The sequence below is a fragment of the Anthonomus grandis genome, chromosome 3 (genome assembly GCF_022605725.1).
Source record: "Anthonomus grandis grandis chromosome 3, icAntGran1.3, whole genome shotgun sequence".
Classification (NCBI taxonomy): Eukaryota; Metazoa; Arthropoda; class Insecta; order Coleoptera; family Curculionidae; genus Anthonomus; species Anthonomus grandis.
In genome coordinates, this window is record NC_065548.1 from 24,530,352 (window position 1) to 24,556,309 (window position 25,958).

At 30.0% G+C, this 25,958-nt stretch overlaps 1 protein-coding gene across 3 annotated transcripts in view; it reads right to left on the reverse strand.

The window, feature by feature from the left end:
- The window catches only part of LOC126734675 (lachesin-like), a 768,805-nt gene that overhangs the window by 484,625 nt on the left and 258,222 nt on the right, over positions 1–25,958 (reverse strand). The window lies entirely within an intron of this gene.

Below are 25,958 nucleotides of genomic sequence, written 5' to 3' on the forward strand. Positions count from 1 at the left end.
ATTCCCCGCACTTAAATGACACTCTGTATATTCGCATCTTATTGCTGAGTGAGCGAAGTACGTGTTGTCTAGTATATAAATTCTTTTAAGAGGGCCCTTGGTACAAGGATGGTCTTTCGTTTTTCTCTGTCATTTTAGCTGTTTTTTAACGATTAATTTATTTTGTAATTTTATAGTTTTTTAATTCATACACTTGTGAAACCTTTTGTATTTTATAAAGAAAAAAGCTAGAATTCGAATTATAATGATTTTAAGCCGTTGGCGTTTTTGTAGAGTGATAACCCTTATGATGTTCTACGGCCGCTAACTCCACACCTAACAAGCCAACTGACGAAAACAATAGCAAAGTAAGCCCGGATATCTTAAGACTGGGCGCGGCAGAGACAGCGTTATTTGTAGATATAGCAGCCTTAGAGTCTTAGCAACAGTAAACTCAATCAGATTACACTCGCCTCACTACAAAATGATGCTGAGGTTAGCATTAATAGTTTTTACTTGGCGACACTTATCGCAGTGGGTATCAGCTCAAGTCATTTGATTGGGTGACTTAAAAAAAGAGGTTCACCTCGCACATACTGTTAGCAAAGCTATAAACTAGATTAGAAATCTCGCCGAGGAGGTATTTGATATATAACAGGAAGATAACAAGCATATCTGATAGATGCCAGCGCTAATTTAAAATCTCTACGAGGTGTGTGCATTAGTGACAATCTGGATGGATCGATTCTGGACGAAACTTTCAAGCCAAGCAACGAGAGTTGATGGTAAACCATAAGAATACTGTTTGTTTTACATGATTTCATGCAAGACCATTTTGATTTCCTTTGAAATATTCACAGCTGTTGCACGGGATTCATTATCTTAGTCCAAACATGCATATTGCCAGTAGACCTGTGTTTTTGGAAACCATACCGACGATTGCTAATGATGTTAGTGGACTCCAAATATTTTGCCGTTTATTAGTCAGGTTATTAGCCGATCCTTCGGTAAAATTCAACCTTTGGTATACTTTATCGTAGATAAGATTTAAAATCATAGATAAATAGTTTTATATAAAAAGCAAAGAAAAACAAGAAGGGCGTTCGAATAAATCTAACACTCCTGTAGAACATTATGTAGATGAATATGGAAGAATTATGCCTACAAAATGTTCTGTGATCAAAGTAAAAACTATTACACGTTCATGCATCAGAAAACGCAATCAAAGGTATTTTACTTTTTATTAATTTACCGCTATACTAAATTTCAAAATCTTTAACAGGTACTCAAAAAAATTGGGCTCAAATTAAAAAAGAAATGTTAGCCGTTATATATTCTTGTTTACGCTTCCGTCGATATATTTCTGGCAAAGAATTAACTGTAAAGACAGATCACAAATCTCGTTTCTATAATCAAAAATTTTTTACCTTTATGCTCGCTACGTTTACAATGTATTCTTGTTCAAAGTCAGCCTCATTCCATTTATTTAATTTATAAACCTGCCATAAAATTATCTATAGCTAATGCACTATCATGATTTTTCGATAAACAATAAAACAAATGACAATCTTCTTGAAAATAACATTTAGGCTTAAGTTTTTTGAGTTAAGTCAAATAACCATAGCAATTTTTCAAGAACAAATTCAAAATATAACAAATAAAATAAAAACAACTCAATTTTGCTATTATAGAAAATATGTAAATAAAATTATTAAAGAAAATATGTTATCTCATTTCAATAAAACTTCAAATTTTTTAAGGATAGAATATGTTAACAAAATTTAAAAAAAAATTGAATATGGCGCTCGTATTAGCGCTCGGCTAATAATATATTATTATATTATTAGCTGAATATTTTACAAGATATTGATAATAGGATAATAAATTGTAAACCACGCATTATTTTTTACAAATCTTCTCCGAAAGAAGCACTAATTAATAAATATTTTAAATTTAAATGGAAATTTTTATATTTGTATTGTTGATTATTTTTCAAATATTCCCGTTGTGAAATGATTAGAAAATAACATTACCTCCAATTTCATAATTTATCTTCTTAGTGTTCGGAAAACCTAATGAAATCGATTTTGATAACTCAGTTATGCTCAGATATGTTTTGAAAATTTTCAGAAGAATGGTGATTTGATTGTTCTTACACCAGTCACTATTTCTCATAATAAGCAGGTAGAAAGACAAATAGGTACAATTCAAAATGTATTTAATTAATAAAGCTTTTATGATCAAATAGATTATTTTTTAGCTCCGTTGAAGTTACATAATACTTTTATAGAAAACAAGTTTTCTTTCTTTAATATAATTGCTACTTTGTATAAATTTAAAAAAGTATTTTACCAGTTACACGAAAACATCTAAAACCAAAAGTTTTCAGTAAAACATTTCAGAAAAAAGACATGAACTAGACGCAAAAGAAAAGTAAATTTTATTTTGACCGAAAAACATATAAATCATTTGCTTTAACACTAAATTAGAAAATATTTACAACAAGTACAAATGATTATCTTTACATTCCCGGAGAATTCATAAAAATTATTAAAAATCCGAGAAGTTTCATCATTTAACTGTATACTTATGGTAAAATCATTGCTAGTAATAGACATCATATTATTAAGATAGATACAAAGTGTGGCCCAAATTGGGTGTACATGTATAGGTATCTTGGAAACTATAAGAGATAGAAAATTGGTTAAATGGGAAAAGTTATAGGGCATTTAGTTACCAATATAGTGCCGCTTTCAGAACGATTTTATCTTTTTCCGATTTTAAAATATTTAGAAAAAATCAAAAAGTTGCATTATGGAAAAAGGGCTGTATTTTTTTATTTCAACGTATTTTTAAAATCTGTAAAAATATTATTAGGACAACTTTTAATAAGAAAAAAAGAAATTGAGGATGGAAACTCAGAACCGAAACGTCGAAAACAAAAACTGAAATCAGGTATGCGTTGTCCTTAAAAACTTGTCCTAATAATGTTTTTACAGATTTTAAAAATACGTTGAAATAAAAAAAATACAGCCCTTTTTCCATAATGCAACTTTTTGATTTTTTCCAAATATTTCAAAATCGGAAAAAGATAAAATCATTTTAAAAGCGGCACTAAATTGGTAACCAAATGCCCTACAACTTTCCCCATTTAACCAATTTTCTATCTCTTATATTTTCCAAGATACCCATACATGTACACCCAATTTGGGCCAAACTGTATAACAACTATGTATATATAATATAAGAGTAGTTAGGTAGAATAGATTTATTAATAAGAATGTTGCAAAATTCTAATATATTGATTTTCTTATTTTTATTTTTTGGGCATGTAATCATTATGAAGAAAAGTGCTGTATTAAAATTATAAAATGCCAAATTGGCAATAATATAATTTCTGTTGTAGATCTGAAGTTTACTTGATATTCTGTATAATTGTGATTCAATGAACTATTTTCTTACTAAAAAAGGTTGTGATATGAAAACTGTATAAGACACTTTTAGTAGTTATTCCCAAAGAACAAGTAAAACTTTTTGTCCAAAGAAAGGATGAAACAAAGTAAATAATCCGTCTTTGAAAATTCCATTTTCAGAGATGTTTAAACTGAAACTATTTAATAAGAATTTACATCTAATATAAATTTTAGTAAAGGTATTATCCCAAACACAAAGGTAGTGGTTTCAAATATAAATACAACATTAATAATACTACCCCTGGTGGCGGCTAACAGTTAAGTCTCTTTATGGCTTGTTAAAACTATACCTTGGGGAACCCCAGCGAGAAATGTTCGTTCTTGTTTAATTACTTGGCACCATATTACAAGGTTTATTGTAATATAGTTTTACTTTGTTAAATTGTTAGATATTGGTGGTTTATTGACTGCTTATATTTAGTTGGGGTGGGGACTGATAAAGGATAACTTATCAAATGAAACCGACATTTCGATTTACTATAACGCAATTCTTAGGAATAGATGATAGATTTATTTACAATAGTTCTAAGTATGTTACTTGCATTTTTTTTAAAAGATAATCAACTGTCAGGAATATTCTATTTAACTCGCTTTTTAAAATTTACTAAGGTATTAAAAACAGAATCTTAAATACCAAACTGCTAAATAAGATGTGCTTATAAAGCAAAAATATTTTTTTATAAATGTACAAAAAAATTGATAAATACAAGAAAGTTTTTTGAAATTGCAACAAAATTTAAGGGTTGTGTTTATAGTCGAAAATGTTTATATGTTCATAAAAACTTTTGTAACTTTTGTTCCAATTTTTTAAATTATGACCATTGTAACCAAAAGATAAAAGTAAGTACTTGTGGAATATGTGGAATTGAAATGTGGAAACTGAAAAGTATTAAGTGTACTATAAGTGACTACTGATAACAATTTAATTACTTTTTGTTGTTTTTAAGGTTATTTGGAATTTTCGATTTTTCTTTTTCAGAAGAATATTTTAAAATCGCTACTACCAAAAAATTTATGAAACACAATTTAAACTCACAAATTAATAAGAAATAAAATTTAGTTTCAATTTTATTTGATAATTTATCAGTAAATTGTTTTAAACAAAAAATTAATATACCACTAAAAAGTTTTATTTTCTAAAAAAAGATACTGATTATTAAAAAATTAGGTTAAAGTAAATTAAAATGTAAGCTATAAACACTAAAAGCGTCATTAGAATGGCTGAAATATGTCTATTTATTATACTATTACGGTGTAAATAACTTATAAATTATAATTTGAAAAATACCTTACATCTTTGAAAAATTTATAAAAACTATCATTTAAATTTTCTCAAAAAAAATAGTGCGTAGTAACAAGTGTTACACATTTTAATATTGCTAAATAAATATTTTTGTGTTGTTTACCTATAAAATAACTTAAAAAGCTTTTAGGCTTAATTCTATTTAACCTTTCTATTAATATTTGTTTCCATTTTTTCTAAAAAATGTATAAAATAGTTTGATCAGCCTTGTTATAAAAATTAAATTTAAAAAATATCTACAGTTATAGAAAAAGTTATATATATTTATTTTGGTTTTGTTTTAAGACCTTAGTGATATTTATATTATTTCATTAATATTATTAAATATTTCCCATTATATGAAAAAAATTAAATTAAAGTTATTTATTTTGTTGACTCAGCCAAACTTTTTATTTTAATTAAGTTTTTTTCTTTATTAATTCCTACGACCTACGTAGGTCCTTATTATTAGGGTAGATTACCCTAAATTTTGTAATAACACTTTTAATTAAATTCTTTCTAGGTCCTAAACTTTTAGTTATACTTTTTATAGCTCGTGTTAATTAAATGATTATCAAAGATTACCTGAACTTAAATAGGCAGCTTTTCTTAAGCTTTAAAAATATGTTTAATAGTTTTTTTTTAATAAAAAAAACTAATAAAGCTCTATTTACATCAGGAAAGTTGAATTTAATTAATTTATTTCATAAAATGCAATAAAAGCTATTTTAAATTGTATTTTTAATGTAAAGCTAATTATAGTTATAAAAGTTATGTATTTAGTGTTTTACTACTACAAATTTGCTTGTTAGAAAAAAAAATTAAAATAATTAATTGAAAAATACTTGGCACTAAGACGCCTAGAATATAATATTTCTTGTAATTTTTAATTTACTCTTAACCTAAAATTTTCTGCTGAAATCATTTTTTTAATGGAACTGGTAAGGTAATTGGGTTATCGTTGAGACTTTTATTATAATTTCTATATAATTTACACTTTTGTTTTAAATATTTAAACAAGAGAAGATCAATCAAACAATATTTAGTATACTTTATGTAACTTTACCCCATATACCAGTAGGACCTACTCACTAGAAGATCAGTTCACTGTTTTTTAAGCTAAATTGCTCGGTATGTTTAAATAGGGACAGAAATGTTTAAATTGTCGACACTGTGACACAGTCAAAATCATTAGATAGAAGCACCACCAATAAAATTATAACAGTGGAGAAGGTGTGCTCAAGGCTTCTACTGTAAGAGCTTATCCTTATGAAACAGGTAAAAGAACTGTATTAAAGTTGTTTCAGCTTGAAGTTTAGCTTGTTTGAGTACCTGTCTTATTGGCTAAGGCTGGGAAAAAGGAAGCGGACTCACTTAAGTAGACTCTAAATCTATAATAAGCTGCAAAAAGATGTCTGTCTGCTCGACAAGATACGCAAAAGATGGGTGGAAGCACCTAGCACGAGACATGCACTGTATATTCCGGGCCTTTTCCTTTATCTCACCAGGTAACTACCGCACCTAAAGAGACTGCAAGATACTCGAAATCCCGCTAGTCGCTGGTCGAAGAAGTTTTGTAATGTTGTAAGGGAAAATGAGCTGCTGAACACATCATCAGAGTAGACTTAATGCTGACGAGTGCTAATTTCAAACATCTGGACAAAACTTACAGTTTACTTAGAAATATAAAATTTAAAACTTTTCAGACTAGATTGCTCCATTCGACTTGCCAACGCTATTGGTATCAGGTAAAACTCAGTATCACATTCCTTTGGCAACTGGTTGAGCACTATTAAGCACGATAATATAAAATTTATTTTCACATACAGGACAGCAAACTAGAAATAAAGTTGCTTCTTAAAAACAAATTTGGAAGATTTTTCTAGCTTAAAAAAATAATAGAATAAGTCAAAATATTCTCTTATTCTATTATCTACTATCTAACTATTCTATCGATATACCAAATTTCATTTGCTTATCTTGAAAAGTAACAAAGTTATTTAGTGTTCCCTTTTTCCTCTGTCACCCGGTGTATGTAAATATATAGGTCAAAAATATCTAGTTAAAAGGTAAAAAAGTAGATTAATCAATCCTCTAACCAAACCATTTTAATTCATTAAAGAAAATCGAGTGGCTGTCAATTTGTATGCATGCGGGATTGCTCGGTAATTGCTTTCGCCATGAAATATCGTCCGTCACCGCACCAACTTATTCAAGATTTGCAACTTGATTAAATTCCTTATTTTGTCAGGATTGTTTTTTGGGTTAAAACGTTAAGTTCAACGCTATGGTGACTTATATTGTAAACGCCCACAAATTTTTAGAATATTAATGAATTTTTTTTTTCATATAAAAAAAATTACTAGTTCTGTCATTGTGTAAATATACTTATTATTCATAATGTTCCTTTGCTTATTAAGAAGTGTACGTAAAAGTATAGTAAATACGACTTTATGAAAAAGTGAGCTTAAGAATTTTTAATTATATTTACGATTTCTGCTACATAGAATTAATTTTTTTTTAAACTAATTTTCTTAAGAAATGTTTTTTCTTTTATAAAAAAATATCTCGTTTTCTTTGTATATCTCTTTTGAAAGCCTACATGATTTCAAAAGGTTTTTAACAAGACTTACGAAGCATAAATTAGCTATATCATTAATGATGAATCTTTAGTTTTTCTATAAAAAAAAGTTGGAAAAATTATTATGGCTTAAAATACTCTTATTCTTTAATGATTTAATCTTTCTCTTTGGTCTTATTTAATTACTAATGCCTTTACTAAGTCAGGCAAATATTAACCGGCAAATAATAAATACCTATGGTCAATATTATTAAATTTAACCCTAAATACTTAAGAATATTGAATATGAAATAATATGGTATAAGTTATTGCTTAATAGCGATATTTGGTTTTGTTAAAAAAATGACAGAATATTAAAATTTAAATTAAAAAAAAATTAACAATTTAAAGTCATAAAGTATTAAAGATAATTTAAAATATATATATATTAAGCTTTTTTAATTTAAGTTAATAATTTATGAAAAAGGCAATTCAAACGATTTGAATATTAAAATTTATTTAAAATGATCATAATTTAGGATAATTATACAAGGCCGTAATTTTTCTTTTTTATTTTTTATAAGGTTAGGTGGGATAGATGTTATCTAATTTAAAACTTGCCGAGTTGATTTGAATCGGGTAATTAATTGGCTGTTGCTTATATTTAACCTCTAATAACTAAGTAGTCTGATTTAGTAGATTTCTAGGGCCCTTCGTTTGGTAATATTCTTTTTTTTATTAAAAGTTGAGTGATATACCACATAATAAAAGAATACAATTGACGTATCCAATATAAAATTTGAAATAATTTTTAGGTAAATAAATGTTACTTTAATAACAAAATCTGTTATCATAGATGTAACTACGACTAACTGAAGCTAATGAATTTTAATATGAAGTCAGAAGTACTTAAGGAAAATATATGCAAAGAAGGAAAGTCTAATAGTACTAATACATTAACCATTGGACAGTAATATTAATACTTTTACTTCAAAGAAAAGTATTACGACATGGTTGTAATATTTTTAAGGCCTATGGGAACGACAAGAGTATTAGACAAATCGCACCATAGAGGGAAGAGTTTACCCAGTTTTTAAATTTCTACCAAATAACGTTAGCCCAAACTTACAGTTTTATTGTGGAAAGTCTTTATCCATTGTGTTTAAAGAGGATCTCTGAATATCAGCTTTATACGTAGCTATCTCAATTCGTTATGCACTTTATATGAATGGAATGATGGACCTTCTAAATGATTCAGTAGTGGAAATCATTCGAATATGCTTAGCCATCAAAAAGCTTAATTTAAGAGGATATACCACAAAAGAATTTTCCAATGTTGTCAAACCAACATCTGAAGAGCGAGGTTTAAAAGATCCCAGAACAACTCCAAAAACAGGACGTCTTAAAATTTTATATGTAAAAGGAATATTGGAGAACAGTAGGTGCATCGCCAGAAATACATCAGGACTGAACTTAAATGTGGATATCTATTAAAAGCGCACATAAAACCGTTAGAGATACTGATTTAAGAAGCATTTATTAAATAAAATTGGATTTTTCTTAAGAGAGTTTAAGATCAGTATAGGATCTTCTGGTGCCAAAAAGACGTAGATGTTAGCACATTTCCAATCCGTTTAAGGAACGTTTATTTAATCTTTGACCATATAAGAAGTGCTTATCATATTTTTGTATCAACTCTGTTTTGAATAATTAGTATTTAAGCAAGTTTTTGTTTAGAATAGGTTTGTAAATGGTTCATTATGGAAAATACAAGACCAGCTTATTAGGAGACGTGAGAGATCTAAATATTAACTTATTAACAGCAAAGTAACTCTAGATCAATATTTTACACTACTCCAGTCATTTAATTTAAATCAGCATAATACAGACTTCACTCAAATAAATATTAATGCTCAAACCAACACCCTTCTAGATGTAGTTATATCACAGTATAATATATTATTAAATTATAATATATTATTAATATAATATATTATTGTTATACTGTGGTTATATCAAATAGTAACTTTTTTCTGAAGCAATGCAGCATATAAGCCTAGTTTACAGTGTTTTTGATCTAATTGTTAAAGTAGGGGAAAGGTATTTGGAATATAGAAAGTATAAGGATCTCCATTATAAAACCCTTAAATTAGATGCATATTGTTTGCCATAGAAAGATATTTATCAAGTAAGAGATGTTATTATAAAATTGGAATAATTTAACTCCAACATTGTAAATTTAATCAATAAGCATGTTCTTATTATTTGGAAAAAACTACTGAAAGAGAAAATAGACTATGGATTACTCCTACTATAGGGTGTTTTTTTAGAAGCGGAGAACTTTAAATTGAAATTAAACACAAAATATTTTATTGGTATAAATGAATTTGCTTTTATATTAAAGTTTTTTTTTTGGCATTAATATTTAAAAGTGATTTCGGGCATGTGACCCCCATGGCTGGCGCGTACGTGGCGTAATCTAGAGGTCCAATTTTCACACACTCTTTCCAGTACTGCAGGCTGTATTTCAGCAATCACGCGTCGTATGTTGTATGTCCAAGTGCTCAAGTGTTTCGGGCTTATCAGCGTAGACATGCGACTTAACATAGCCCCAAAGAAAATAATCTAATGGCGTCAAGTTGCACGAACGAGCTGGCGAGTTTACAGGTCAATTCCTTGAAATTATTCGTTGCTCGAATGTCTCTTGCAGTAAATTAATTGTTTGGCGCGCTGTATGGCACGTGGCACCGTCCTGCTGAAACCAAATTTCTACAACGCCTGCAACGGCTTCCAGTTGAGGCACAAAAAGCTTGGTTATTATGTTTCTGTATCGCTCACCGTTTACTGTAACGTTCTGACCATCAGCATTTCTGAAGACATAAGGACCAGTGATTCCACCGGCCCATAAAGCGCACCAAACGGTTAGTTTTTCTGGATGTAACAGTTTTTCGCCAATAGCTCGTGGATTCTCATCCCCCCAAATTCGAAATTCTGCTTGTTTACATAGCCATTTAACCAAAAGTGTGCTTCATCACTGAACAAAATTTTCATATGAAATGGTGGATCAATAGCAGTCTTTCCTTGCGCCCATTCAGCTAATGTACGCCGCAAAAGACGATCCTGGGGTTTCAACTCCTGGAAAAGTTGAATTTTATATGCTCGTAATCCGAGATCTTTGCGCAAAATTTTCCATAAAGTGGATGGACATAAGTTCACTTGTTGAGAACGACGACGAATTGACACATTTCGATCATTACCAACACTATGCTGCACAGCAGCTATCGCTTGTTGCGTGCGCTCTGTACGGCGTCTTACGGGATGCGTATTGTCGACTAGAGTAAAAGTGTTAATCGTGCGAAAACGATAACAGTTTCTCGAATTAATCTCTCTGAAGGACGATTATAAGCACCATAAAACTCACGTCATGCCCGATGTGTTTCTCGAATAGAATCATGTCTTTCAAAATAAATCTGAACAATTTGGAAACGTTGCTCCGGCGTGAGTCTGTTTATGATGAATTGCCAAACCAAACTAATCTAGAAATAACCCAGAACTGTCAGGTCGGCTGTCATAAAAAACAGTGTTGCCAAATGAAAGTTCTCCGCCTCTAAAAAAACACCCTTTATTAAATTTGTAATGAAATTGCGGGAACAAGCTTATAATAATTATCTGATAAATAAAAGAGACCCACGATTACAATATATTCGAGAACTGCGAAATTATACCAAAAACGTCATTATGCGGGAAAAAATCGCATATTTCAATTCAGTCAGTAAAAAAGGGAAGTATGTCTGGGTACCCGCAAAAAGACTTAACATTACTCAAGACTCAAAACCTGATGTTCCTCCTTACTTTGCTGATGTAACTAAAATTAATAACTATTTTTCGAATTTTAACAATGGAGCTGATATTTTCTCCCATGATAAAATTGAATTTTACAGACAAAATATATCTGACAAAGTGACAAATAATTTTTTATATCATTATTAGACGAAACAAGTCTGTTAAAAATTGTAAATTCTATAAAAAAAAATGCAGCCGGTGAAGATATAATTTCTATACGTGATAATAAACTTTTAATACTTGTATTTTAGAATACGTAGATATATAGAAACAACCAATATTATACCGTTACATTTTAAGGATCTAAGACGAATTAGCATTTTACCTTCAGTTTTAAAAATATTAGAAAAATACATATCTAATCAGTTAACCATTTCTTTTAATTTAGTGAGCGTTATTCCAGTTTGGTTTTCGAAAAAATTTCAGTATCACCACATCTCCAGTAAAATTTATCAATGATATTAATGTGGATAAAAAAGAAATAACATGCCTTGGATTTTTAGATTTTAGTAAGGCTTTTGATACTATTAATCATAAAGTGCTTTTAGCCAAACTAACATATTTTGAATTGTCTAAGGATGCGATCTATTTTTTTAAATCGTATCTTAAAAACCGAGCGCACTGTGTTTGTTTAAAAACAGAATTTGGCAATACCATCAAATCCAACTTTTTACCTATGAATGCAGGGGTACCACAGGGATCCATATTGGGGCCACGCCTTTTCTCTACTTATGTAGCCAAAAAACAGCAATACGCTCATGACTCTGAGATATACCTTTCTTTTTCTCCGAGTGATTTTCTCATATTTCAACAAACTTTTATTGCGGAAATTAATATGATTAATCAGTGTGTGGAAAATCATAACTTAAGACTTAAATGCAAATAAATTATCGATTATTCTTTTTGGTAACAATAAAAATCAAGTAACAGAATTATCTAACTTTTTTATTATTCAAATACATGACACCCCTCTGCCAGTAGTTACTGAAGTGAAAAATTTGGGAATGTTTTTGGATAATGCTCTCTCTTTTCAAACTTACATTAAACAAAAACTTGGTATAGCATATATGCGTTTAAGGAAAATAAACTACTTAAAAAAATATTTGCCGCTAAAAACTAAATATTATCTATGCAATTTTCTTGTTTTATCAATTTTTGACCATGGAAATATCGTTTATCATAAGTCTCTTACATTAGGTAAGTCTAAATCTATTCAAAAATTACAAAATACATGCATGCGTTTTTCATTTAGTATAGCTTTCAGAATTTACATTACCCCACATTTGCGTATTAATTCAATTGTATCAATGTTTAATAAACGCAAATATCTAATTTTTTTGTTTAAATACTGAGTAATTAAAAGTGGAGATCCACCATATCTAAGGGTACTTTTTAGTGCTCGTGACCATACTCACTCTACTAGAAATAAAGCTGATTTTAATATTCGATTACATGAATACTTGTAAAGCATTATAGAAAGCAGTGCTACTTCACACGAGCTTGTATTCAAACGAGTCTCGGTTATATAATCGCGAGGTGGTCCTTATGTGTAATTTTTTTAAAAATTATTATTGTATTGTAACTATAACTTTGTATCTTGAGGACAAATAAAAAAAATTTGAAGTTGGCATTTATAAAGATTGATATATTTAAATATATTTTTCAGTTTGCAATATATTTTTTAATTTTTCTTAATAATAATGAAGGAAAGTATTTAAATATTTTGTTCACTCGACAAGATGAGGTACTGCAAAACTGTCAAACCTTCGTACAAACTAAATCTCCGATCCTTTAAAGCTTTTCCTCATTTTGATCCATGTTTCCACTATTGTCCACCACACAAATTGAAACATTTTTGGTCCCCAACTTGCCACTAACGACCCAGCAGAAGTAAACAAACCGAAAACCCTCTTCAACTCACGATTTCATAAATTAAGTCGGACAATGTTGTTCATTTTGCTTATTTACCGCAGCGCTTAATGGTTTTAGTTATTAATTTGTGCGCAGCAAGCTGAAAGGGTCGTGGGCTTTAATTAATAAAGAAGGAAGGTATAGGTAGATTTTAAATTATATTTACACTTCCACATAATTACCTTTTACTGTACAACTCAACAGAAAATATATAGTTTACCCTTTAAAGCCTGTTTTTCTCAAAAGCCTCCATAGAAAAATTAGTGTTGATTTCCTGTTTGATGTTTTTTTAAAAGGTAACTGCTGGTTAACTAGCACAAAATAATTTTTTCTAGAAATGATATTTATCATGTAAGAAATGTTAATATAAAATTAGAATAGCTGATATTTTTTCCCATGATAAAATTGAATTTTACAGACAAAATATACAGGGTGTCCGGAAGCTAGATGCAATTCTTTAAGGGGATGATAGCTGACTTAATTTCAAACATTTTAAGCTAAATATGTATAGGTCGAAATTTGTTTATAAATTTTTTATGGCAATTTTTGCATTTTTCTCAAGAAATACCAAAATTTCACACTTAAACGGTAATAGAGCGCAAGTTACAATTAGTATCGGAGTTTCAAAATTTATTTTGTTTCTAATGTGTACTAATAAAAATACGATCAATTTCAAGCTTCCTTGTAAACTTATAGAAAAAAATACAGACATTGAAACGACCTTTAGTTTTAGATATCACTCATGCCGATGCCTGGCTAATTCTCAGAATTATGGCCTCTTTTGTGCGGCAGGTCATGTAAACAAAAGTTATTAGACTGAGACCTCTCATAAGCCTACTAAGCATTAGAGCCCCGATTGTGGGGTGATTTTAGGTCTTAATGTTAAATAAAACACAATTTTGTTTAAACTATTTATTGTTCATGTTCAAAATGCAATCCATTATTTTTAATACAGGCACGAGCCCTTTTTGTTACTTCGGTGGTGGTTACTCTTTTGGTCATATCTTCTTTCATCCTGTCAAATGCTTAATTTATTTTGCGAATCAACTTTTCTCTTGTTCTTATTTCGGTGGTGTATACAAGCTCCTTTGCCCGGCCCCATATGAAAAAATCCAACGGAGTTAGGTCAGGCGATCGAGGAGGCCAAGGAATGGTTCCGCCTCTACCGATCCAACCGTCCGGAAAACAGTCGTCTAAGTAATTCCTGACAGCCAAGGACCAATGCGCTGGACAACCATCTTGCTGAAAGATTATTGGTCTTTCTTGTTCCCATAATCCAGCTTCGTCTAGAAAAACGGGGATATCATTTTTTAGAAAATCTAAATAGTTGGCACCATTTAAATTCTCTGGTAGAAAATGTGGCCCAATAATATTCGTGCCTATTACTCCGGCCCACACATTGACCGAAAATCTGTTCCGAAATGATTTTTGTTTTTTCCAGTGCGGATTTGCGTCTTTGGCAGCCCATTTGTGGAGGTTGTGGAAGTTGGTAATACCCTCCCTGGGAAAATTGGACTCGTCTGTCTACAAGATACTTCTTAAGAATAACGGGTCCTCGATGTCCATGTTCAATAAAAAGCGGCAGAACTGAATTCATCTTGCAGGGTCTTCTTCTTGTAAGCCCTGCACCCCCGTACCATGAAAGGGACACTGTCCATCTTTCTTCATGGTCGTCCACACCTTCCATCTAGAAAGGCCAAGGGTCTTCAGCTACTTTTCTGACGCTTGCATTAGGGTCTGCGGTAAAAGCTTCCAGTATTTGCTTCTCAATCTCTACATTATTATGGCCAAGGTTGACTCCACGTGCCGGATTATTCTCAATGCCACCTTCAGTAAGACGGCAAAAGATGTTTTAAAACACCCTGAAGTTTGGTAATCTCCGATCTAGATAACTTTCTTGGTACAAGCGTCGTACCAAAGCTCCATTACCGTTAGCGCGTACATATGTGAAGACAATGTCAGCGTACTCTTGGTTGGTAAATTCCATTTTACAATACTGTTTAATAAAACAGGCAGAAACTCGATTTAAAAAACAGTGGATACAGTCAGTACGAAGTTGATAGTCTTACAAGATTAGAGGCGAGAGTGAAACTAAACAACAAAAGGCACGTAAATAAAACCACACGTTTTTATTTATTAAGCAAGTACCTAACTTGTAACCCCCACCCCAAAGTACCTACTAGGTACCCCTTACCCTACAGTATCTACTATTAGGTACCTCTGCTTAATTTTGTTTTTATTACTTTTTATTTACCTGAATATTCACCTGAACTGTCCCATAATAGAAAACCCATCCAGTATGTTTTGTTTACATGACCTGCCGCACAAAAGAGGCCATAATTCTGAGAATTGGCCAGGCATTGGCATGAGTGATATCTTAAAATAAAGGGCAGAAGCTAGGCATATTTTTAGAGAGGTTGGAATGATAAAAGCATTTTCATAACAATTATTTAAACATAATACAAAGCATTTTTATTTTAACTCCATATTTATTTTTCACGTTTCAATATCTCTATTTTTTCTAATATAATAAATTCTAAGTTTACTATTCTACACAGAAGCTTGAAATTGATCGTATTTTTATTAATACACATTAGACAAAACAAAATAAACTTTGAAACTCCGATACTAATTGTAACTTGCGCTCTATTACCGTTTAAGTGTGAAATTTTGGTATTTCTTGACAAAAATGCAAAAATTGCCATAAAAAAATTATAAACAAATTTCGACCTACACATATTTAGCTTAAAATGTTTGAAATTAAGTCAGCCTTAACCCCTAAAAGGATTGCATCTAGCTTCCGGACACCCTGTATATGACAAAGTAACAAATAATTTTTTTATGTCATTATTAGACGAAACAAGTCTGTTAAAAATTGTAAATTCTATAAAAACAAATGCAGCCGGTGAAGATGGAATTTCTATATGTGATAATATACTTGTATTTTACAAAACGTATATCCAGATAATTATATGAAAGCAAGCAAATATTATACCGTATTATTTAGGTAGATTTTAAATTAAATTTACACTTTCACATAATTACCTTTTACTGTACAACTCAACAGAAAACATATATTTTATTGTTTAAAGCCTGTTTTTCTCAAAAGCTTTCATAGAAAAATTAGTGTTCGTTTATTTCCTATTTGATTTTTTTGTAAAAAGTAACTGGCCCAAATTAATTTTTCTAGATATGCATATTTTTATTTTAATTGGCTAAATTACTACACTTAAAAGACCAAAGAATAATAAAACAAAATTGCTTTTTAAAAACTCGGTAGACGTGAACAAAGACCGCTAATATTTCGCCAGACAGTGAAAAATTTTATCATAAAATTCATCGGATAAACCGCAGTGCTGATGGAACACTGCACTTTGGAGGTTCGCTCTTTTGCTTAACTAATTTCCTTTGAAGGTATTAAAAATTAATAATTTTACTGAATACTCCATTCAGGGTTTGCTATTAATGTCATCGTATTTTTATTGAATTTTAAAAATTATTTGAGGCTAAAAAAGCAAAATAAGTTATTTAATAAATATCATTTATATTTTTTTTCATAAAAATGCTTGTTTAATTATTTTGAAATATAAAAGTTTTAAAGATTAAATTATAATAAAATTCTTATATAAACAAATATATTCAATAAAGCTTTATTATAAAAATTTTAGAAGATGCAAACATTTTCTAAACAAAATTGGTGATTGATGTCCTAATTCCCTTAACTTTTTAATTAGAGGACATTAAAATCTTAATAAAAAATAGTTTTTTCATGATGAATTTATTAACTTCCAAGATATGTTTATGACATTTAGCACACACTCTATGAGTATCAACAGCCATTTTCTAATGTAGGAGATTTTTTAAAGTTAAACCAGTGACGTCCGTACAGGAATAAAGCCTTAATATTGAGGATCTGAGGACTTTCACAAAAAAGAGGCTGGACATTTATTAATACGTAACATACCATAAAACCGGACGCCACAATTTTAACATATTTTTCTCAAACTAAATATAGAGACGAGATCGTATTACAAAATAAAATGAATTAAAACAAGTGGCCTTACATACGTATTTACATTTAATCCTCTTAACTATTTCTACCTTACTGATAACAATGTTATTATATTTTATCGGTAATTTTTTTTCTTCTTATAACATGGTTTTTTGGTCTTTTAAAGTTTGATTACTTTGCAAAGCGACTATAGCATGGGTGTGTAAACATAATTTTTATTTTTTTTTAATTAATTTATTAATTATATTAACTTTAGTCTATTGAACCTACTTTTATAAAAGGTAAAACACAAAATCTACAGCATCACAAAAACATTTTATAAAATGACAAAGGTTACATGTTTCGCTCGACTAGAGCATCATCAGACCTATTATAATTAAGATGATGTAACCCGAAAAAAGGAAAATTTAACAAATACTTACCATAACATACACAAAACAGCTAACATATAAATAAACAAAAATTACAATAAAGTGGCACTATCTATGTACAAAGAACTCAACTAAACAATCAAATCACCTTATAAATTTCAGGAATCTAATTATCATTTGAGAATCTAGCATTATTTAAGGTTATTAAAAACTTAGTGGCCATATTGAACCTAAGTTATAAAAGTATAAAATTTCTTCTTAATTCTAGTATATTTAACCATTTTTCATTATTTCTCATCTTTTTATTAATTTGAGGTCCTTCAAAAAATCTAACCTCATAAAAATTCTACTAGAAACATTAACTAATAACTTTGAATCCTTCTCAGGGTCAAATTTATACTTGCTTTGAAATGATGCCCAAAGGGCGACTTTTTCAGTTTTCTTAAATGTTTCTTAATGCGAATGTTTAGAAATCTGCAAGTCTTTTCTATATAGGAAATTTTAAACTCTGAACAGTTTAATTTATATACCGCTTTTACTAACGTTGTCTTTTGACTTTAGTTTTTTTTTTTAGTTTTCTAGAGCCTTAAAGTTTAAAGTGGGGACCACAAGATTTTTAAGCTTTTTAGTTTTGATTTTGTTTTTTTTTTCCCCAATTAAATCTGGATTATAACCATTATTGCTAGCAATTTATTTAATTGTATTAACCTCTCTTAAGTAATCTTTTGGGGAAAGTGGTACATTAAGTAACATGTATGTAAGAGTGTTACTGTGTTAATGTGTATGTAAGAGGTAAAAATTGCCATTTTGCGTTGAAATGGATGGTTGGACCAAAAGTGAATTTCGTAATCGTTTTGTGTGAGTTTTCTATATATACTAAAACCTAATTCATTTTGTTTTTGTTTGTTTGTGAGACCTAAAAAATTTAAAGAATTGTTGTTTTCCTCTTCAAGTATAATTTTGATGTTAGGATGTATCTGGTTGATTTCATAAAGCAGGTTGTTAAATGCGTTTGCGCCTTTATCTATTAGAAGATAATAATCATTAACATATGTTTTGTAAAATTTAATTTCTGCGTTATTAATAATGTGGGTGCATTCTAAGTTGTCCATAAATACATCTGCTAAAAATTGCGATGAACAACTCCCCATGGCAAGACCTTCAGGTTGTTGGTAAAATTTTCGATTAAAAACAAAAAAACCCTGAGATAGGCAAAAATTTAATAGATTTATAACCTACATTACTTTGCTCTCTGATACGGACTTCGACCTAAGAATGTTACATGCCCTTATAACCGTTTCACTTTTTGGTATTGAAGTGAACAGGTTACGTACATCGAACGAGATCATTTTGTAACTAGGGACAATATCCTTAAGACCCGTGGTCAGTTCTATCGTATGTTTTATTGTATGTTTATGTGTAAATCCTGTAAGGCCTTTAATAAGGTTAAAAACAAATTTTGATATAATTGACACAGGTGTATTAGTAAAACTAACCACAGGCAGAATAGGAATATTCGTTTTATAAATTTTTGGTAACCCGTATATTCTTGGAATTGCAGGGCAACTAAAAATAAAAATCTTAAGAGCATTAAATTCTTTAAGGAGATCGTGACAATTATGAATTTTTTTTTATTTACGAACTTTTTTAAAGGGTTGTTTTCGATCGTTTTAAATTGGTTCTCCACAAGAAAATGTTCAACTTTCTGGGTGTAATCAACCCTATTTATTATGACCAAACATGCTCCTTTATCTACTTTAGTAATTATTAAACCCTTCGATTAACCTATCCTTGATTTTGAATTTGATCTTTTTAAGGGTAGAATTAAATATTTTGTGTTGTTTGGGAGAATTAGTAACTTATTTCTTTTTTTTGGAAAATTTATGTAAACATAATTTAAGTCGTCCCTAAGAATCTTTTTAGTATCATAGGACATATACAGTTGTTCTACCAAAATATGTAACTCAATCGCAAAACGTGATAGGTCCCTTTCCGATATTTCCTTATTTATTAAAAAATAAAGACCAAGTTTCAAAAGGTCAATCTTATCATCATCAAATAAAACGTTAGACAGGTTACTAATACGTTTAAAGAAATTAAAATCGGAAAATTTCTTGTTATTTGATTGTTTAAACTAAGTCAGCTTAGATTTAATTAAAATATTAACTTTCTGAAATTTTGCCTGCCTTTGAATTTTTACATGGCCACTAATATCGTTAAGCAAATTTTGTTCCTCATAATTTAAAGTACTTTCCAGTGTATCATATATTTGTTTTAATTCAAAATTTAATTGATTTAACTTAGCATAATACCGACATATGTTTTTCTTCACGATTCGCTTTTCCATCTCCTGTCTTAGCATCAACGGAACATTTTTTGATACCCTTATGCGGGAAAATACAGGTGTAACTTCTTCATTGTGGCATTAATTTAAAAACCATATATCCACTTGTGGTATAGCCCTCTTCAGGGAAAGTTTTCTGTACTTTTCAGCCATGACTGCCATACCGTAGATAAGTTAATTTGAAGTTTTAGCTCCCTACACGTAACATCTATATAAAAAACTAAGATTTTTGTATAACGTCTATATTTTCAAAAAATCTTATAGCAAAGCCCTTTCCGCTGCTAATCCATCATCAGTGCTACCTAAAAGGGATGTCATTAAAAACATTTTTTTTTCTTTTCCTGAAACAAAAATAACATATGTTTGAAACATTAACAAAAAAAATCTTTTAAAGAGGCTGGACATTTATCAAGTAATATAATATAAAGCCGGACCCCACAATTTCAAAATATTTTTCTCAAACAAATACATATAAAATAAAATGAATTGCCTATAATTAGCATATTACAATAAACTTAGCTAAATTATATGATAGCATTTATATATTACCGTACTAGCTAATATATTATTTTATTTAAACAAAATATATTATTTTACAAATAAATTTTATGATACATTTTGCTTTTTTATATTTGGTACAAGGTGTTCTAAAAATTCCGACTATATTTTGTTAGAACATTATATATCTGAATCTTCTCTATACAACTATAGAGAAGATTCAGCTATGTAGGTAGATATTTTCTGTATTTCTATCTTTTCAGCTACTGTTACAGTCATCCGGTCTATACCTCTATAATTATTTCTATGATAGGCACTAGTTAGTAGTACCAGTAGAATAGGTGCATTTAAAATATTGCATTACAGTTTATTTACAGTACTGCAATTAAGTATTAAACAAATTCGTCCATAAAGAAAAGGCTAAATAGAGTTTTTAAATATACAGATCGTGTTTCCGTTCGTTACTTATAGGAAACCGCATAAAGGCGAAATTTTGCAAAGTCGCGCGTGTACGAGTGCGCGTGTATGAGTGACATGACAATGTGTAAAACCCGCATAGAATTGTAATCTTAAAATGTTTAATATGCTGTGTTTTGCATAATGAAAATTAAAGCGATATTCTAATAAAAAATAAAATATCAACTCTGATAAAATATAATAAAAAATCAGAAATAAAACTCTAATAAACAAACTTAACAACATATCATTTTTTAAATAAAAGGCTCAAATAAACCGCCTTTTTTCGCTAAACAAAAACTTCACCTATCGTAAAAGCTATTTCGCACCTCCAAAAGAGTTTCAGGTAAAATGGAATTGGCACCTTCGACAATTTTATTTCGCAACTCCTCTAAATTTGTGGCCTACTAAATTCATGCTTGTAAATGGTCTGCTTAAGGTAACCCCACAAATAAAAGTCATTTGGAGACAAATCTGGAGATCTAGGAGGCCATTTAATATCGCCAGTCCCACTAATAAGGCGATTAGGAAAAGTATTTGTTAAAAATTCTTTTACCATAGCCGCGTTATGAGCAGGACAGCCATCTTGCTGAAAATAAACCGATCCCAGGTCTACATCAGGTAGGATTTGAATGGCAGGAAGAACTTGGTTTTGCCGCAACTCAAGGTACCTTTGGGCGTTTAAAGTGCCATAAAAAAATGGCCCTATAACATTGTTGCCCAAAATACCTGCCCAAACATTCAATTTTTGAGGATACTGGGTACGAAAGTGAAAACTTCTGTGCTCGTTTTCCTGAGACCAATAACGAACAATGGAAGGATTATATTTGCCATGTAATGGAAAAGAAGATTCATCAGAAAACAAAATATTTTTAAAAAAATATTCGTTTTCATTTGCCTTTTCCATCATGGTTTCACAAAATTCCATTCTTCGCCACTGGTCTTCAGGAAATATTTCCTGAGTTTTTGAATACTTGAAACATTTGTACCCATATTTTTTCCAGATACGAGCAACAGTTTTATTGCTCATTCCCAGTTCCTCTCCAACACTTATAGTGGACCGTGTCGAATCAAGTTCTAGGGTACTGCAAACCATTTCTTCCCACCGTTCGATATCCTGGACCACTTCAGGATAGTGGTGGTTCTTGACGTTTTGTCGATTTGCGATTGCAGCGATGAAAAAAAATATACCTCCATTATATTAAGATCAAGTCCTGGATTTAAATTGCAATTAAGTTTATTAAATGCAATGAATTGAAACAATCAAATGATCAAATTTTATAAACAGGTCTCAAATATCACTGAAAACAAATTTCTACATTGTACTGCCGAATTGCAAATAAGAATCCATAAAACCATTTAATTAGTTCAACTCTTTCGGCAGGGGTATAAACAGCCATAGTGGAAAAAAACACGAAAATAACGCTCAAAAATTATTAATGCAAAGTGCAGTAACACAGCAAAGTGAGGTCTGCTGATTTCCGGTTCAAAAAATAAAAACGAAAAATTCCGCCGCCTGCAAGCCGCAACCAAGCGGTGTTGCCATTATTTCGGGTAATACGTAGCTCACGATAACACGATCTGTATACCAGTAAATATCAGGCCTAATAACAGATTTATTAACTTGAACAAGAAAACTTTATATACTAACATGCCTAAAGAGTAATCTCTAAATTTTAATATTATGTTTTTTGGAAAATCTGGCCATACATATAAAACCGTAGCTTTTATAAAATATTTTACCATGTTTTTTGTTTATATTGAATTGTCTGACGAATAGCATCATAAAAGCACTTAGCACAAAAGCACTTAGTAGTTTTTTCAATAGCTTTATCGTATAGTTCTCTATATTTAAATACCTTTTACAAACTTAAAATAAACCAAAACTATTTTACCAGGTTTACTTTAATGGTTCTATGTTGGTTGTTTTTTATTTAAAATTTAATTCAGTTAAAAGTATATTAAATTTTATAAACTGTTTTAATTTTTTAATAATTATTTTTTGAACGTGAGCTTTAAAGACTATGATAAGAGTAATACTTTTCAATAATAACCGGACTATTAAGTAAAGTATGGTGTTTGAGTTATAAATTTTTGAACATTTTTTTACTTTTGGAAATTAATTGTGCGCACCCTGTATGTCATAAATGAGCCAAAATGATTTGAGAAAATGTGTCAATTATATTAACAATATACTGAAATCTTAATTTTTCAACATTATTATTTTTTAAGTACCCTGCACAGTGGGTGTTTTTAAATCAAATTATGGTCGCGTCTTCATCGCAACGAAAACGAAGCTTTTAAGTAGAAAACCCTTTTTATAATTGAAATTTAACTACTAAAACCGAATTAATTTAAATCTGTTTCTGAAATAAAATTTGGTATTTGTTTTTTTAGGTTAAAGTTGTTGAATTCTTACAGTTATCAATGTTATTGAATACTTAAGTTTTGAAATATTATACATAAAGGGTTATGTCAAGTGCTTGAGTCCTATTTTGTATTAAAGTATACGTAGATTAGAGAGAAGCTGTTATTTCGTCAAGATTCTCTGAAGCATGATATCTCAAAAACCGTAAAAACAAGAAATCGTCTGACTCACCGCGTTGCCGGGGCAACTGCTTAGCAATTCCTAATTAATTCTCCTTTTTTAAATAGTTTCCTCTGACCAAAAGTTATTCTACTGGTACTAACTAGTTAAGTACGAGCTTCGCTCTTGTTTAAATAAGAGACGTCACTTATACGAATATTGTTTTAAAAAGCTTTTTTAATTTTTGTTAGGTGTTACGTATGCCTAAGGGATCTATAACTTTAATTCCAAAAATTGGCTTTTATGTTGCTGCTGGGACTAAATTAAATCTACTAAAATTAAACCTATAATTAAATCTTTAAATGCTATAAAAAAAACCCTTAAATTTGATTCACAAAACGCTTTTTAAATTATTTTTTTAAAAGGTAAAGTATAAAATAAAATCATAATTTAGAAAAGAATCAATTGTTAAAATTGGTTTAAAAAAGCTATTAATGAAAATAAGTGTATAGAAAATTTTTTCTATTTATAATTATGAAGAAACTCAGTAAACTTTTTGTTTTAGAAAATATTAAAAAGTTTAGCCTTAAGTTACATATTTTTTTAAGGTGTCTATTAACCTAAGATGAATATTTAGAAAAATTTAATGCGGGTCTAATTTACACAAATATTACTAAATAAAAATAATACTAGCTATATCTTAATTTCTATAGGATTAAAACTAATAAATTTAGCTTCACGAAAATAAATACATTTTACTTTATAAGTAGTAGAAATGCAAAAGCGTTTATCTGTAAATTTATTGTATAAAAATCAGATGATCTAATTAGCAAGTATAATATAAAAGCATTTTTTAATGACAGATCACATATCTCTTTACGCATTTATATTGATTTAACGTATTTCTTTTTACTTAAACACACCATCCAACACAAATTTAAAAAATCAAAATATTATAGATGATTGGGAATGAAAGATACAATAAGTAAAATTAAAGGCCTTCTACCATGTATATGTTAAGATTACTCCTAAACAAAAAACTCATTTGGCAAGCAATGATACATAATTTGACATTCTACTTACGTATTAGAAAACAGTTTATGCAAGTTAAAGCTTTGGAGTATAAGTGATGTCACAAAACTATTTTAAATATTCAATAGTCGGCAGAAACGTTATATGTTAGAAAAAAACGTAACGATAACGTTAGAAACGTAAGAAGTGTAAAATCTATACATTTTGAAGTTCAAACTTTAGGCATAACTAAAATGGCTATGTCGAGTGCGGCCCTGTAGCCCAAATCACCTCACGCGAGAGCGCTAGCAACGCCACCAACGGCGAGCGCCACTCAGCCAAGCAACACGTCAACCAATTCTTTTGATTAAAATTATATAAATTAAGGCAATAAAAGTTCATTTAATTCTTTTAATATACATATTTGTATTAATACGAGTCAAGTGCATCTTTCCAACCAGTGATACAGTCCAACATGGTCCATTCGACCCGATAATCGAGAAAATTTGATACGTTTATTCGGCGTTTTGCAAACGACCGACAGCCATCTTTGCGGTGGCGAAGCAGCAGCGAGACCGATCAAGGTTAAATACGAGCGGACGGCCGATTTGAGTGCGGTAAGTCATTTCATTCCTTCTTTCTTCTTCCCATTTGTGGTCCGTTTTTTTGTCGCATCACGAAACGCTGCGCCGCAAAAACACAGTTTTAGCGTGCAGGCAGTGGAATTTGGAGTCAGAGACAGGCACGTATTCAGTAAAATTTTTAAGTATTGGTTTTTAATCGTTTTATTGAACTTTTGTGGTTTTATGCAGATATATTGCTAATAAAGTATTGTTTGTGTTTATTTAGCAAGTAAGATATTTCAACCATTTGTACGAAGATTTTCGGTTGGCATTTGGGTGAAGATTTTTTTTTAATTTTTTTTTAAATTTTAACATAATAAATCAAGTATTATGGAGAACGAAGTCAAAGCTCTAGTAAAGAAACGTGGTTCATTAAAGGCCAAAATAACATTATTTGAAAGGTTTATTAAGAGCTTGCAAGCAATCGAAGCTACATTGGATCGTGCTAAGGTAATAGAGTTGGAGCAAAGGCTAAATGATACCGAAACATTAATGTCTCAATTTGATGACGTGCAAAACGATATAGAGCGCATAGTCGAAGATGTAAATTCACAAATTTTAGAAAGGGAAGAATTTGACAACCGGTTTTATTCAGTATTATCCACGGGTAAAGAAATTTTAGAGAAACACAGTCAAACAGACAATAAAAGTGTTGCTTCCGCGGATAACGAAAACGGCGCGAATCAAAATTCTAATCCAACAGAAGGGGTTAAGTTACCAGAGATCCATTTACCCAAATTCGACGGGTCTTTTCAGAATTGGTTAGATTTCCGTGATATCTTCCAATCATTGATACACGAAAACGCAAAATTAAACAAAATACAGAAATTTCACTACCTGCGAGCGTCTTTAATCGGTACGGCTCCGCAGGTAATAAAAACAATCGAATTTTCCGCGAATAATTACGAATTTGCATGGAAAACATTATACGAAAGATTTAACAATAAGAATCTTCTTATTCAGAATCATATCAATTCGATTTTTAAAATGCATTCTTTGACAGTTGAATCGGCAGTTCAAATCAGAAATCTAAGCGACAATTTATTCAAAAATTTGACAAGTCTTAAG